The 14,100-nt window shown below is 35.2% G+C and overlaps 1 long non-coding RNA gene across 1 annotated transcript; it reads left to right on the forward strand.

The window, feature by feature from the left end:
- Positions 1 to 9,751: 9,751 nt before the first annotated feature.
- Positions 9,752 to 12,962, forward strand: LOC145058377 (uncharacterized). Its single transcript, XR_013686368.1, has 5 exons — positions 9,752 to 9,897; positions 10,191 to 10,298; positions 11,881 to 11,941; positions 12,033 to 12,444; positions 12,689 to 12,962. It is a non-coding gene; the product is annotated as an uncharacterized LOC145058377 (long non-coding RNA).
- The last annotated feature ends 1,138 nt before the right edge of the window (positions 12,963 to 14,100 follow it).

Here is a 14,100-nt window from a genome sequence, read left to right on the forward strand (position 1 = left end):
ATGTATTAATGATTAGTCTATGTACCGTGGGCTATCACACGCACCAATCCTTTCTTGCCCTTAAATTCCTCTAAAAGCTTTATGATTTAGTGGAACATACCATACATTGATGAGAGCTTGAAAAATATGTGATGATGGTTAGGCTATATACCATAGCTTATCATACACACCAATCCATTCTCGTCATACATTATTCTTTAGAATTTTATGATTCAACGTATGAAACCAATCTATGCCAATGGGTATATCACGTTCCATAATGTATTACATGCACCTACCCATTCTCTCCCAACAATCTTCTTTTAAAGAAGTTGACGATTCACTATATCTACCATACACTGATAAAACTTGGACATTCTTTGCCGATGGGTAGATTCCGTACCGGAATGTATTACATGCATCATTCCACTCTAATCCTTTATTAATCTAATAAAAAAAGTTAATGATTCAGTGTATAAAACCATATGATGATGAGACTTTGCTATATGATTTCAGTGAATGGTAGTACAAACCCATGCAATCAGGAGACATCACAATCTCACTCGTTTGACAAGTGCAACTTTGATCCACTGATAATGTAAATCTGATACGTCGACCACTTGCGCTAAAAATTCAATATTGTTGATGTCAAAAATGGGGAAAGATCATCATATACTCACACACATTCATCTTCTTTGGGGGATATATTTTCAAAACGCATTCAACTTCTCAGGGGGAGATACTTTCAAAACGCATTCATCATTTCAGGGGGGAGATAGTTTCAAAAACTCAAGAAATAAAGTTCTTACACTCAGGGGGAGCAAAAGTTGAAGAATTTGTTAAAGGTTAGTTTTGACATCATTATATAGGGGAGATTGTAAGGTCACACCTTATGATATCATAAGTCAAACACAACATGCTATCCACCAGGTCCAGCGCCAACATCAACATTAACGACAACATGATCCCAATGATCTTAGTGATTGTTTGTATATTAGGTAGATATACTTTGTATATATAGAATAGATATCTAATCCGTAATCTTAGTAATAAGGATCATGCCTTTACATACATTAGTATACATCCCCAAAAAAGTGAGATCTATGTTTTTGTAATCGTATATATTGTATTATTAGGGTTAAACCCAAATAGAGCTTGGTGCCTCGCTTTGTGCGACTAATCTCTTCGTGGGAACCTTGTCTTTGTGAAAGTATCTTTGTGATCATTCTTGTTCTCCTGTTTCTAATTAATCTTTGTTCTCTTTTTTTGTTCTTTATTATTCATACTTAAGTGTATCCGATCCATACAAACCTTCAGATCCTAGCCTTGAATATTAATTTGGGTTAAAATATTTAAGGACAATCAACTAACTAAAATCTTATTTCTTGTTTTAGATGTTTGGAAATCGTGATCTTCCTCCTTCTCCTCCTTCTCCTCCACCTACTCAAAACTTCCATCTCTTGTCGATCCTTTCAAAGGATAAGCTTACTAGTCCAAACTACACGGATTGGGTGCGAAATTTGTACATGAAATTGAGAGACAAGAACTAAGAGTATGTTCTCAAGAATCCAATCTTAGAAATAGACAATGAAGCGGCTACTCTTGAGGAACTCACTAATTATAATCATCGTGTTTACAATGACACCAACGTCGCTTGCATAATGATTTTAGCCATGGAACCTGACCTTCAAAAGTCCTATGAGGACTATTAGAGTTACGAAATGAACTAGGCTCCTACTTATATGTTCCACAATAAAGCAAGACAAGAGTGTTACGAAATCATGAAGGCCCTCATGACATGCAAGTTGAAAGAAGGGAATCTATGTGTGCTCATTTATAGAAGGAAGCAATGTCAGGCTCTAAAATAGCTAAATGGAAATAGGAAATGGATAGAGATATCAAGTCCATTTATGATAAACAAGTATGTACTTTGGTTGATCAAACACCTAGTCGAAAAACGATAGGGTGCAAATAGATCTTCAAGAAGAAGATCGACATGGATGGATATGTATAGACCTTCAAGTCAAGGTTGGTTGCAAAAGGCTTTACTCAAATCCAAGGGATTGACTATGATGAGAACTTTTCTCTAGTTGCCAAGATTGAGTTAATTAGTGTAATGCTTACCATAGCTGCTTATCATGATTATGAAGTATGGAAAATGGATGTTAAAACTACTTTCCTTAAAGGAAAGCTGACTGAGGATGTGTATATAGCTTAGCCAGTAGGTTTTTAATATGCCAAATTCCCTAATAAGGTGTGAACTCTTGAGAAGTCCATCTATGGACTGAAACAAGCATCTCATAGCTGGAATCTTTGTTTCCATGAAAAGGTCAAGGAGTTTGGATTTTCTAGAAGCGAGGATGAGTCTTGTGTTTGTGTCAAAGCTAGTGGGAGTATAGTGACCTTCCTAGTCTTGTAGGTGGATGACATAGTCCTTATAGGAAACGACATTCCAACCTTGCAAGAAGTGAAGTTTGGGCTTGGAAAGTGATTCTTTATGAAGGATCTAGGAGAGGCGACGTACATACTTGGAATAAGGATTTATAGAGATAGGTAGAGAAGTTTGTTTGGGCTTAGCCAAAATACATATTTGGATAAAATATTGAAACGGTTCAATATGGAGAACTCCAAGAAAGGGGATTTACCCATGCATCATACTGTTCAATTGAGTAAGACTCGATGTCCCAATAGTGATAAGGAAATAGACATGATGAGTCAAGTCTGATATGCTTTAGCTATAGAATCGATCATGTATGATATGACAGGTACTCGAAGGGAATTATGGGGGGCGTAATTCCTAAAAAATCTTGCAAAACCAAGTTCCTATTTCATGACAATATATGTTGTGTCCAAAATGGAGAATATGCGAGTGAGCCATCGATGTTCAAAGATGATAATTTGAAAATAAAGTTAGCAAATAAAGTGGGTGTGTGAATGTGTCCTACGTAGGAAAAAGAAGCAAACTCTTAGTGGGTTTATAAACATAGATGTGTGATGGGTTTACAAGCTTCTATGTATAATTTTACTCCAACATCTATACGCATGCAGGGGGTGAAAATTATGGACTTTGTGGATAAAATTTAATGAACTCATGTAGGGGTGTGACATGTGGACAAGAATGCAGCTCCGAAATTTTGAGCTCGTGCAATCCACATTTTTTCAGAACATTACAATTTTGATCCTTAAAATATTTTTCTATAACTAATGCATTTAATGTGAGTTAATGGATAATTAATTCAGTCGATTTTGATTTAATTAGTACAATTACAAATATTAATATATAAAGAGACCTTTGTTTCTCATTCTCATACACGAAATCGAATACTCTCTTCTTCTTTTCTCTGCATACAATTTTCGGCGAACTTTTCAGGAAACTGGTTTGATCCGACAGTACATGTTGCTTCGATTGTTGTACCCTGGGAATAGACGGTGATTCTATTTAAATGATTTATGTCAAACACGAGCCTTTGTTTATCAGTGTAATAATTTACTAATTATTTATTTTGCAGATTTATTAACGAAATCCAACAACTATACTTTGTTGATTAACTTGTTATTAATCAATTGTGTGTTTGGAAGTTTAATATACCAAAACAAAAATAACACAAATATATTGAAAGGCAATTGATACGCAGAAAAAATAAGAACATAAAAATTGAAAGGAATAAACTCTTACTGTAATGCAGAAAATAACTCAAAACTAGATCACAATCTCTTTTATATTACTCTCTCTTAAAATCGATACAGTCCTACTTGATCATATGCATATGCATATATATATATATATATATATATATATATATATAGCTAAATAGAATCCTACTTGATTACAACTTACCATATAAATGACTTGCTTGATCCCTAAGCCAACTAGATTTCCTTGAGTCCTAAGCAACTTGTTAAGACTCCTTGTTGCCTAAAGAATAAACCTTTTTACACCTTATCATGTCTAGATGGAGTATTATCGGAAATTACTAATCACCCACCTAATTTTCGAATGGAAGTTGTGAGGTCTTCAATTCCTACCAGCTTGCACATCTCAACGAACTTTATCTTAGCTAATGCCATTGTCAAAATGTCAGCTCGTTATTCCTTTCCACTTACATGCTCGATTGTGATCCCTTTGTCTTCAACTCGTTCTCGTATGTAGTGGAAAAGAGATTTGAGGTGCTTGCTCCGCCCATGAAAAAATGGATTTTTTATTAATGCAATTGTCGATGTGTTGTCAATTTTAATTGCCACTTCTTGTACTTGAGAACCAGTTATTTCTCCGAAAAGAACTCATAACCAAACTTCTTGACAACTTGTTGCAGAAGCAGCCATATACTTAGCTTCACAAGATGATAATGCCACTATTTCTTCATTTTGAGAGCACCATGTGATTGGTGATTCACCAAAGTAAAATACATGCCATGTGGTACTTTTTCCATCATCTCGATCAATGTTGTACATGACTGCTATCACAATATCCAACCAGTCTTTCTAGATTATTATGACTGTAACGTTTCCCATATCTGATAGTTCCTTTTACATATCTTAATATTTGTTATATAGAAGCCATTTGTGGCTTCTTTGGAGTTTTCATATGACGACTTGCTATGCCAACCGAGTAAGCAATGTGACAACTGGAAAATTTTGAGTCGAGCAAAGTCTAAAGGGTTTTGTGTATAAGTGTACCCACAGCGTAACTTGTTGTAATAAAACTTTGTAAAAGGGGCATTAATTATATAAGTGAATATTATAATTAACCTTTGAAAAGTCAACAAGCTGGAATAAATCAAGGATGGGACCACTTCATTTTAGAGATTTTGGCTAGGACCCCAACACATGGGATTTCGGTTGGCATAGACCGAAATCACATGTGATTTCGGTTGGAGCATGGGCCGAAATCTCATGTGTCTTGGATATTTTCCAATGAGTTTTCCATGGTGATTTCGGTTAGTATAAAGGGATAAGAAGGTGACTTTATGATGAAATATTTCACCTTTTTCCCATGCAATTTATACCCAACACACATCCAAGAAATTATCCAATAGTTACCCAAATAAAAGTCCCATCACCTTTCCTCCTTAAACACGACAGGAAGCACCCAAAATCCCCACCATTTCGATTTCTCCATTCTACTCTAAATTCTCTCAACGATTAAGAACAAAACCTGCAAGGATTTATTTCTCAAAGCTTGTTCTTAGTATTTTGGTAACTTTATCTCACTAATCTAGTGTTTTTACAGACATTTACACAAGTTTCATTATATTTACACACATTATTATGTGTTAAAACTCTTAAGGTAATATCATCTTCAAAGAGTTCGTCAACCACATTCAAGTGTTTAGGCTTGGAAATCTTCACACCATCTCCTCAAGCAACCCACAAATCCACTCAAGGTGAGCTCATACCCCCACATTTTCGAGTTTTTCATGTTTAATGGGGGGGGGGGGGTGGGAATACAAGTAAAACTTGTTTTAACACATAAATAGTTGCAACGTTCATCTTCATGTGAAAATAATATATTATTTGCATGTGTTATGGTTATTACTAGCTTTTATCCAAATATTTGTAATATATTAGTTTTCAAATGCAAAACTAACAAAGACAAAACATATTCCATGTCTTAAAATAATAAGAACAATTGTGAGTTGTAAAACTACAAGGTTTTTGGGAGCTTTTACCAAAAATGTAGCTTTTCTAACAAAAAGGAGTACATTCTAGTTAGTTCACTATTTTTGGGTTACAATCTGAAAACATGATGTTTAAACTTACATTTTGATACTAGACAAAATCACTACAAGGTACTTATATAAATGACTATATAAATGTTCTTGACAAACAAACAAGATAAACTATAATTGGTATAGTTTGGGAGTCACAAAACTACACTATCATTTCAGAAGAAACATGTAATTATTTAATGGTATAATTATTTCATTTACAAGAAAAAGGAGTTTTCATTTCATTTAAATTGGTTGATACTGGTTGTGAGACATTTAGCTTCACCTTACTTACTAGAGTACACATCAAGTCTTGAATTATAACCAAAGACTCTTATAAGGAGAGCGTGACACTTGTGCATAGATCTATACGGGATTGACAACCCCGCACCTAAATTTTTAGGTACAGTTAGACTGAAAGGTCTAGGGTGACAAATGTCGTAACAGTTCCGACGCCCGAAGCACGTCGTTCAGGCCACTAGTCGCATTAATATGATTATAATAACTCACATATGGTATCGACAACACATTTGATTTCGGGTTAACATACATTCAGTAGCTTTATATAAAGATAAAACTTCATAACATTACTTTTCAATACAACATTACTTACATTTTTTAGTCTTTGGATTAAGACTTACAACTCAGCTATAAAGAAAATATTGGATTTTCTGGAAATATGCACTATCATTTTACACGAAACAGTTGCAAATTCTTCTCATACAAAACGCTTATGAACACACCAACTTAATTTTTGACACTTTTCAAAATCTCTTGTATTCTCAGGAAACCAGTAAACAGGTAATCAAAGAGTTTTTTGAGGATGAGGCATCGCTGCATCACGTTATTCATTTTTTCATATGCACTTGATGTTATGTAAACAATATTTTGAGTACAATGTAACTTAATAAATATTCAATACTATGGTTGTAATTGTAACGCCCATAGATCCGGGCTAGTCAATTTAGAGATAATAAGTGTCGAAAATGACTTTTCGGCAAAAGATTATTTAGAATAAATAATCTTAACCAAGTTGTAGTACATGTTACAAGGTTTCCGTACATATAAAGAACGCCGAAATCCGAGTTATAACGAAGAAGTTATGGCCCGTCGAAGTTTTACGGCAAAACTGGCACGGCACCGGGAAGCGTAAAAAGTGAATTTACGATAGAAGACTTTTTAGTCTTAGTAGTCTAAACCAAATTCGTAGAATACGTTAAACTAAGAACATCGATAAAAAAAACGCCCAAATCTGACTTCGTATGAAGAAGTTATGATTTTTCGAAGTTTCGGATTAACAGTGTACAACCCGAAACTCGAATTTTAGTTCGAGAGGTTTTTGGCTTACGCGACCTAAATGAGAGTTGAATATTTCATCAATAGTAACTCAACGGTAAAAAGATGGACGAAAACGGAGTTCGTATGAAGGAGTTACGAATTCTTCGCGGTCATTTAACAGTCTAAACGCCTCCTACTGTTAAATTTGAGATCGGTAGAGAATTAGCCGACGGAGTCTAAAGGAAAGTTGTAGATCATGATTTTACCTACACGTGGATATAAAGAACGTCGAAAATGGATCTTGTATGAGAGAGTTATGATTTTTCTAAGTTCGAAGGCTGATACGCGATAGGGGTGACGTGGCACCACTAGAATTGGACACGTGGCACCACCAGAAAGCCACCACATGGACCAACTCGGCGAGTAGGTCCCCCTACTCGGCGAGTCCATCAGATATTTTCACTATAAATAGAGGTTCCGGGTCTAGCCTCTCTTCACACCTCCCAAACTCACTTTCTCTCTCTAGTTTCTCTCTCTAGCCTCCCTAACCCCCCTAAAAGCCTACGTAAACCCCCCAGCACCCGAAGGAAGCCCCGAGGCTCCCGGAGTCCCGAGAAAAGAGCCTTTCGGCTCGGGAACGGTGCTCCAGCGAAGCCTAGTTTTCGAGAAAATCCGCTGTAAGTGAGCTATGCCTACCCTATCTTTAGTATAGCTTATGTTTTAATATACACTACTAGAAAAAAGGCCTTTTACGACGCGCAAAATACGACGCTCATTGATCTATGTTACACAAAGGAGAGTGACATTAGAAAAATGTCATCTCTTCAAAAAATTTAAGGATAGAAGACACGCATTATTGCGCGCCCTTAAATTAGTGTCTAAAAAAAACACGGAGGGCACCTATAATAAAATGCACGTCGTCTAAGGATGTCGCTTTATATTTTTTAATGGAACGCGCGTTCCATCCTTTAATAGTGGGGGAAAGGGGGAAATGAAATTCTGAAAAAATTAAAAACCCCGCCATGCTCTCCTCTACCTTCTTTCAATCGTTCTTCTCTCTCTCTCTCTCTCTCAATCAAATACCAAAAATTGACTATTGTTGGAACTAGGGTTCCGGTTCTTAGTGAAATCGAAGGTTTTTTGGTCACCAGGCCATGAAATTGATCAAAGGGGTACAGTTTAGAGTGATTTCCATATCAAGTAGAACAGTAGCTCCATTAAAGTCAAGGTCTCGAAACTCCATGGTCAATCACCATCAACATTCTACTTCTTTATTTGTTCCAGAGGTTTGTCTTCCTTTATTACGAGTTTTATAACCTTTTTAATCAAACTCAATTATCCCTCGATACCTAATGTTATCTTTTGCGTTGTTGCTTCTGCTCTGTTCTTCTTGAAACCTCCCCACACTCTCATGTCGAAACATAATTTATGATATCAAGTTGGAAATCAATAGAAATGGCTATGAAGGTCGGTTGGGTTGGACGATTCTCTGGAGGATGAGAGAGATTTGGACATGGCAGATCGTAGGGCTACAGAGATTGAGCTTGATACCATGGAGGGTTTTGCGTCAAGGGAAAAGCTCCACCATCATCTCAACGACCAAGGTTGGTTAGGGTTTCTGTTTTTTTTTTTTTTCTGTTTTTTCTTTTTCTCCTTCCCCAGTTGAAAATTCTCTTTGGTATGTGCTAGTTCTCTCTCCAGCTTCTCATTTTTTAAGATTAATTGTTAGTGGAAATAGGTTTTAGATTCATTGAAATGTTCTCTTTTGCTTCCTTTTCTCTAATGAGCATTATCTGTTCTATTTCATATCTAATTTATATGGTCTGATTCTCTTTTTGTTTATTGGGTTTTATGTGTTAATCTGTGATAAAAATAAGTTCACTTTTTTGTGCAGGTTTCTTGACTTGAAGTTTAGTTTGTCTATCATATTTAGAGATAATAAATGAGTCTCTGGGAGGTATGCAATGAGCTTTAATTAGGTCAATTAATAGATCCCATGAATCCAAGTGCACCACTTGCATGAGTTGGATGAAGTTGTGGGTTACATGAGCCTGTGTTACCCTTTTGGGCTAACTGCCTCGGTTCTGTTTGGAAGACATCATAAGGCCATATTACAATCTCCAAAAAAAACTTTCCTTGTTCTTCTTTGCTTTAACTTCATCAGCCTCCAGATCTAATATTAATTTTTCTCTTAGATTCAGAAATTGATAAATCTCTTAAACAAGGTTTATCCCATTTTTTTCTTCAGTAGTGTAGAAAGACATGTTGCCAATGTATACGGTTGTTGAATTTTGGAGTGCGTGTTCATATTCTTATTGTGTTCCTGGAAACCTTTTGTCACGATATGCTGAAATCTTTGTTGGATCCTGTAACATTAACATAGGTAATGAATAGAATGCACACTGATAAGTGATATTGGTAATTTAGTAATTTTAAAAATAGGAAAAATATTGGATATTACCTTGAACAGCAACGCAATTGCACCTTATCTGAAAATGAAGACAAGTAGTATATTGTGTTGTTACTCTCGAGTTAATAGTTACACATGCTTATAGAAACAAATCTGATGATGTTTAAATTAGTATGACTATCACATTTGTTGCATGAAATTATTCTTACAGAACCAACTCTGATGATGTTTAAATTAGATGAGAAGCTAAAGTTGATAGAATCTCGTCTGGAAAGCAAAGTATTTACTAAACCACCTCAATACTCAACCCCTTTTACATTGTTTTCATCATATTGTTACATATAACAAGATACACTTTTTGTTATTGTAGAATTGAGGGCCCACTTCAGGCTTACATCCTCGTTGACGTACATCACGTGATATTCCTCCGGTGTGGAGTTAAGAATTTGGGGGTTTCTTTCAAGAAGCAAGTAAAATGTACAGCAACTAAAGTTTACTTGGTCTCAAATTCTTCTTGCCCAGGTTGTTTTTCTTCCCTCATTGTACTTTTAGTTTTCCCGCATCTTCTTATAGTTTAGAGATGCTTTCCATGTGCTTATAAGCTTGCTGGTGTTTACAAACTTATTGGCACGCATAAACTCATTTATATCTTGTAATCAGCTTCATGTTTAATAAGAATATATATTGCGCATTTTGATTGTAGTCTGAGGCTTGTAAGGTTTTCAGGTCATATTGAATTAAAACTGCATAGGCTAAGTTGATGAACTGTTGTGAAGTGTATGTTGCTTTACGCTAATATATGTTTATGTTTTCAGGTTCCAATGGCTCCAAAACAGCCAAACACAGGACTCTTTGTGGGTCTAAATAAAGGGCATGTTGTCACCAAGAAGGAATTAGCACCTCGTCCTTCCGACAGAAAAGGGGTAAGTAACAAATCATGATATCTAAATTGTGTTGAGTTTCTTTTGGTTAAATTAATGGTTGTGTTTCTTTGGATTATATATAGAAAACAAGCATAAGATCACACTTCGTGAGAAACCTTATCATGTATATTTGAGATCTTTTGTCTTTAAAATAAAGGGCTTTGAATCATACCTTGAGCTATAGAACTCAAACGGAATCACGGGTGCCTATGATTCTGTTTTCCATCAGATCTATAGTCATATTGTAAAAATCATACCTTGAGCTATAGAACTCAAACGGACCCCAAACCAGTTCCCAAAGTTCACAAATTGAGTTGGCTAACTTTCTTAAGCAGGCCAACCTCACTGGTAAGGACTTTATCTATGTGCAAGAATGGAATCTTTGCTGTTAGGTCTGATTCGGGTCTGTTCTGATATGTCATTTTGTTTTCATCATTTATAAGGCTTGGAAAAGGATCCAGAGTGATTCCAAGTTTCTATATGTTCCTGATATTATGAATTTAAGATCTGGAGCAGATGGGGTGTTATTTCCAATTATAAATTGGTTAGAATTGATCCAGACTCCAGATCAGTGGGCAGTCACCAGCTTTTACTAGTGTTGTGATTGTCCATAATGTGAATTTTATATCCGGAGCTTGGGAAATGCTTTTCATTCAATTCCAACTCTGAGACTTTCATTTGTATGTCCTTTACTTCTCTGAATTTTGGTATGGACGAATTCTACTTACAAGTTGGGTAGAATTGGCCAACCTCACTTGATTGTCTTGTTGGAGATAGAAGTGATACACCTTTTTGTAAAATTCATATTTAATTCATCCTTTGGAGTTAGAAGGAGTTCTTTATAGTTCTGGAATTCTGAACAATCATAGTTTTCTATAAAATTTAGTTAAAGCTATGTTTCTGTTTTAGATTTTGGAGTAAATCCGTTTTGAACAGCAGGTCTGTTTTAGAGACCTTGCTGTGATTACTCTTTTCTCAACTCATAGCTTCATTACTTCTCCTTTCTAACCTTTAGTCCTTCTAAGATGGGTTTTAAAAGTTTAAAATTTTTGCAAGTGTGCTATTGAAAATGAATAGCTGTACAGCTCTTTGTTGTATCTCAGTATCAATGCATGTTTCATATCTGTCAATGTGTGTGAAATTAAATATTATCAAATTTTGCATATACAAAAAAAAAGTGTAGCTCCTATTTATTATAAACTCACTTGCTGAATATTGCCCAGATCTGGTTTTGTAATTCGGGATCTGGTGGTTGAGAGTGCATCAAAATCTTTGTGTATGTTGAGAGAAGAATGGATATTGTTGGAGTCCTGTAGAAACAAAAAAAAAATAGATGATGATCACAAAAGAAAACATAGATGTATAGAAATAGAAATACTCACGATACAGTAGGAAGCTTGTCATGTATAATGACAAAAATGTCCTTTGGGCTACACCCAGGTCGTCTGGCCAAAAGATGGCTGTATTCTCCAAGCAGATAAGCGCTAACCTGCATAATGACATCAGCATACAATTGTCTATATTTGTGTAGGAAATATAAGATATAATCTACATACCTTCACCATTATCTCATGTATTGCAGGCTTATCAAGATATTCTCTAGCTTTGAGAGCTGCATAAGGCTAATGATTAAAAAAAGAAAAGTGAGTCCGTAGTAAGTCCTATGAACTTTAATAATGCAGATACCAATCTACATTCTACAATACCAAATTAATTAGAATATTCATGAATCAGAATGGAGATTCTAAAGATCATCATCCAAATGCACCAAAATTTAGAGTAAGATCGAACCACTATTAATGAAGGTATTCTACTGGGCTAGGATGCTTGTTGTTTGGATATGGAGCCATGGAAGAACTTGGACCCTTCCGTGTTAACAGTGATGGAAAAACACTCTACCCCAACCACTATGCATGGAACAATGGTAACAAAAATTCCTTTAATTACTATGTCCCATTCACATCACTTATAATCTTAGTCCCTGTCTTGCTGGTGCATGCCTAACCCTATAAAACCTTTGCTTTTGAGGTACTAACTGTTTTCTCCTGGAATTTTTTTTGCCTGAGATTTTTTGCTGCCAGCTATCCCTTCGGGACCACTCTTATGTATTATGTTAAAAGCACCAATTCAGAAATTTGCTGATTATGTAAGTCAGCTTTCCTCTTCCTTTTTGCTTTTTATTATTTATGCACCCTTATGCCACAAATCTCTTTATTTATCATACTAAATATGCAACCATCCCTTATTTTACTCCTAACTTGTTGTATAATTCATTCATGTCAGCTGCATATATGTTGCATAAAATAAATTGGTAAAAGTAGACATGTGAATTATGCATCTGTTATCTCAAATCTTACATTTATTTTTATTTCTGTTATTGTTTTTTCCAGCTTTTAGGTGTTGGTGTCAAGCTTGTTGGCAATACAGTGTGGAGTACCCTCTTTCATCAATTCTTAATAGTGATGTCACGTGAGAAATCATTTTTCTTTTTGTTAAACAAGTCTTTATTATCATGTATTAGGTCATACCATGGGTAAAAACAGCCTTGCCCCTGGTTCCGGGGTTGTCACAAAATACTTGACTTTTTAACTTTGTTTGTGGTTTCATTTAGTAATAATCCTTCTGAGGGGGTGTTTGTTGGGCTACTTCTTTCAATGTCATTAACAACAGTGGTAAGTAAAATCTTACTACTATGAACCTCTTTTGCTTAAACCTACCTTATTGACCTGTAGCTGATTAAACATTAAATTAATTATGCAGGTTTTGAAGTTTTTGATGGAAAAGAATAGTGTTAATGCTCTTCATAGAAAAGTATGTTGGTATTTTAGGAAATTTGGCTAATAATTTAGTTAATTATATAAAAAATGTTGAAATCTTACATTTGTCTATTATTGGAATGATTATTTGTAGTATTACATTTGTCTACTATTCGAATGATTATTTGTATAACATTAACTTTTGTGCAATGCATTGTATTATTTGTATATGGTATTTTATTTTCCATTATGTGACATAAAATGCAAATTTAATATGAAAATAAGTAAATCCATAAATAATTTTTTTTTAATTTAAAATTACGATACGCAAAAATGTGTGTCATCTTCATTTATGACATGGCCTTTCTTGACAGGGGCTTTCTTGATACGCATTGCGTGTCATTAACACGCGCGTCGTAAGGTTCCGACACGCGAATGCGTGTCGTCTTCCTTTATGACAGGGCCTTCCTTGATACGCATTGCGTGTCGTAACCGCGCGTCGTAAATGCGTGTCGTAAATACGCGTCGTCTATCTTTATGACATGGCCTTCCTTGACACGCATTTGCGCGTCGTCTGAGCCATTTACGACGCGCAATGAGCGTCGTAAAAGGCCTTTTTTCTTGTAGTGATAGTAACGTTATTAGGAACTTATAATGAGTATTTGGGCTATTATTATGAGTTATATTGAGTGTTATTTAACGCTTATATAATAATAATAATAATAGCTAGACTATTAATTAATCGCGGTTATCGTTAGACTAAACCCTAGTGGTATTGATACTAGGTTTTATCGAAGGAAATTGTTTTGAGAGTATCGAAGCGCTGTCCGAGTGCTGAATCACCACCTTTCAGGTGAGTGCATAGTTACTTTCAGCTTACACATAGATATGAAGTATTTTATATAAATTACGTGCTATGTGTGCATATTATCTGAATACTTGCTATTTATGCTGGATGAACATTTTATACATGTTTTCAATGATTTAAACTGTATATGTATTTTATATCTACAAAATGTGTTGGGAAAACATGGGTAGATGTAATA

Source organism: Lactuca serriola, chromosome 6 (assembly GCF_051521515.1).
Source record: "Lactuca serriola cultivar US96UC23 chromosome 6, Lser_US96UC23_V15, whole genome shotgun sequence".
Taxonomy (NCBI): domain Eukaryota; kingdom Viridiplantae; phylum Streptophyta; class Magnoliopsida; order Asterales; family Asteraceae; genus Lactuca; species Lactuca serriola.